The following is a 3847-nucleotide window of genomic DNA, read 5'->3' as shown; positions in this document are numbered from 1 at the left end:
CCTAAGGTTGTGGGAGATGAAAGAATCAGAATATATATATATATATATATATATATATATATATATATATATATTCCCTCCACAAAAAGAGTGTATTGGATGGGAAATTGCCAAACATATGACCCTTGATATAATATAATCTCTTCTGGGGAAGAAAGATTCCACACAGAAAGAATATGATAAATGTGCTGGTTACCCAATACATGTTCTGTGATAAATATTCTAAGCATGTACTTCAATAATTCCCTCATCAGAGCAGCCTTCTTAGCCAACCCCCCCTTCAACAGATACTGATAATTAATCAACTGAAATGAATCTTTACAGAATAAACAAATCTGTTATACATGAATGGTGATTATGTCTTTTCCAGTCGTGAACGCTTTGCATAACTTATCCATGCCAACGTTAGAATGACATCTCCTTCAGAGCATAACATCTAAGATCTCTTTTTAGAAGTTTGGGCCACTAGGAACACTTCGGCCATATCCAGTGGGTGAGTCTGATGTAGGAAGCAAACAGGAGTGCCAGGTTGGGCTTCCATTTCAGCCTCAACAGGGACAGAGCAAGTCCCTCACTTTCTGTGCACATTTGCAACGGTGCTGGCAGAGTACCCTGACTGTGCGCATGGAAGGAGACCTAACACAGCCCACACAGGAACAAACAGCTCCACCACGGAAGGATCTCTGTCTGGGCTTCTCTATAGATTATACATTAAGCTCTGTGATAAAGGAATGTAGAATGAAAGTTGATAGACTAAGCCAGCACCACACAGGCCTCCATGTGAACATGAAGAAAGACATATCCGATGATATGATGGATCATTGGATGTCTTACTGAAACACTGACGGTCAGATATCTGCCTCACAAATGCAGAGCAGTATCAACACACAGGAGTTAGCTAACCTACCTCTTTCCCACTGCTACCCACGGCAGATGAAGGCATCATGTAGCTTTTTAGATGCTCTCCTGTGGGAACTGAGGCTTGGAGTCCAAAAATTGTTTTCTGTCTATTGACGTCAACATTGCTTTAGCTTTAATCTGCCCTTTGTCTCCAAACTAGGATTCTCCTGGCTTCTGTCAGTATCCGTAGGCTTAATGGCTTGCTGGGAAGATAAAATCTCAGGCTTTTCGTAGGTCCGAAAGTTAAGTTTCATCATATACAATATTTCTTATGAATTACCTCAAGTTTTAATCTTTCCTAGCTTAAATATATATCTTTTATGATTTTGTTCTTTCTTAAGTGAGACTTGGGATAAAGAGAATAAGTGGATACATAGTCAGTAAAGATTAAATGTTTATGAAAGTGTTCTTGATAGTCAAGTTGCCAAAACAGGTTCTCAATGATCCATGGAGAATTAGAAAATACTACTGTGCCTCTTACTCTTCCTCCATTAAAACAAAACAAATACAACAAAAACAACAACAAAATCAAACAAGGGCTAAATTTACTGAATTCCTTTTCAACTTTCCACAGTGACTAAAATATTCAAATTATTCTAACAGTATTAAGCGAATCACCTTGACACTTACTTTCCTTCTTTTAAAATTTGCATGTGTGTGGTTTGTCTGTGTGTTTGCACACCTGTGTGCAGCTGCCCTCATCCATGTGTGCACTTGTGGAGACCAGAAGTTGATATTAATGTGGAGTGCATTCCTCCACCACTTCCCACGTTATATTTTGAAACAATGTGTCTCATTTGTTGGTCCTGAGTTCAGCAATTGGCTAAACTGGCTGGCCGGGAAATCCCCCACACATCTATCTGTGTGTACTCCGTTAATGCTCAGTGCAGAGGTAACTGCCACAGGCACCAGGCTGGGCTCTGTGGATGCTAGGGCTTCACACTCAGATCCTACTACGGACAAGGCAAGTGTCTTGCCCACTTAAGCATCTTCCCAGCCCTACCCCTGTTCTTCTTGACGTGTCCTCTATGTTTTCAAAAATCCAAAATCAGAAAAATAAAGCCCCTCTTCTGCTTACACTGGCTTCGAAGGCTCGGTCTCCCGGGTGCTCTTCCCAGTTTATTGTTCTTTTATTTTCTTCATTTGGACCTCCTTTCCCCATTTGTGAGCAGGAGCAATGTGCCACTTGGTCTGTGCAGGGCTGCGTAGGACAGTGTCATCTGATCCCATATCTCAGCTTCCTCTCCACTATGGCTCTCAAACCTAATGATCACACCTTGCTTAATTCGAAGTCATAGAACTTGAATTTTCACCTTTGACAATTCAAGGTAGTTCCTTCACATTCTGGGTTTGTTTGTTTGTTTGCTTGTTGGTTTGTTTTAGCTTGCTGATGTATAGTGCAATCAAGTCCAAACTGAGACATTCTTGATTCACTCAGAGATCTGTAGCTCCTCTGTGAATCACCCCTGCACACACACACACACACACACACACACACAGCTAGAGATAGATTAACATTATACAAAAGGTAAATATTTTGGAGACTTTAATTTAAAAACTTCTAATAAAAATTAAAATTTAACGAAACAAATGGAACAAACTTCAAAACGTCTTTCATTTAAACCACATATTTAAAACAAACATTGTTATTTCAAAAGCAATCAGTGTAAAAGTTATTTAACGAATATTTAATGAATATTCTTTCTACACAAAACTGTGGGAATTGAGTGTTTATTTTACCTTCTCAGCACACCTCAGTTCTCATTACTATTCTTTAAGTGCTCTGTGATCTTAATAACAGGCCAGGAGAGCCCAGGTCTGTTTCCTTCCATCTCTTTTGTTTGTTTGTTTGTTTGTTTTGTTTTGAAACTTTAATAAGTATACACACACACACACACACACAAACACATACATACACACTATGGAGCTCAAGTACACAATGGTGAGTCATTGGGGGGAGTTTGGGGTCACACATGAGACATCTAGTTTACAGACCATACAACAGATACACACGGTCAGAAAATACCAAAGGAGTGGCTAGCAAGGTTTTATCTCAGTTTCCTCCTCATTCAACAGCATATTGAGGATCCCGGCTGATGGGAAAAAGATTCTGGGCATTGCAGCGTTCCATCCAATACATCAATCTCAAGCAATGCATGGTAAATCTTCCTCAAAAATGTCTGGTCGTGCTCATAGTCTTCAGTCAACGCTTTGGCTAGGCTACCTCGGCCAAGTTTAAGGTGTCTGCTGCCTGCACAAATGCAGCCCATTCCACTTTGGGGATAATGTTTGCCACAATGTCGGCATGGAACTCCACGGGGTTGATGCAGACCTCGGTGGCCAGCAGGAACAAGTGGAAAGCCACGCGTGCCCACTCCCTGAACATGAGAGCTCAGGAGATTGTGAGTGAGCCGTTACATGTTGTCACAGCGGAGCTCGCCGTTACATGTTGTCACAGCGGAGCTCACCGTTACATGTTGTCACAGCAGAGCTCGCCGTTACATGTTGTCACAGCGGAGCTCACCGTTACATGTTGTTACAGCGGAGCTCGAAAGGCTGGAACCCTTCCATCTCTTCTGAATTCATTTTCCCACGTTGTTGTGACCAAGCATCTGGAGGGAAGATAGGCTTGCTTGTGCTCATGGTTTCAGACATTTCTGTCGACCACAGTGAGGAGAACATTGCAGAGCATCTCAGAATGCAGTAGTGGGTGCACATCGAGGTGGGTGCTTGTCACAGTGGGTGTTCAGGTCCCAGCTCCTAATGGTAGCACAACCCTCTAAAAAAAAAACAGTAGTCACCACCTAAGGAACAAGCATTAAAACTTAAGCTTGTGTGGGCATTTTAGATTCAAAGTCATGACGACTTCCATGATATGACCACATAGTTTAGAGCTTCTAAAAAGACAAAAGCCTGGTATTCTGTATTTTGGGACTGGCTCTACTAA

The 3847-nt window shown here is 41.5% G+C and overlaps 1 pseudogene; it reads right to left on the bottom strand.

Moving 5' to 3' along the window:
- Positions 1 to 2937: 2937 nt before the first annotated feature.
- LOC110296464 lies at positions 2938 to 3320 on the bottom strand (annotated as a pseudogene).
- Positions 3321 to 3847: the final 527 nt, after the last annotated feature.

This window comes from Mus caroli, chromosome 6 (assembly GCF_900094665.2).
Source record: "Mus caroli chromosome 6, CAROLI_EIJ_v1.1, whole genome shotgun sequence".
NCBI lineage: Eukaryota > Metazoa > Chordata > Mammalia > Rodentia > Muridae > Mus > Mus caroli.
This window is presented reverse-complemented; position numbering and strand designations above follow the sequence as displayed.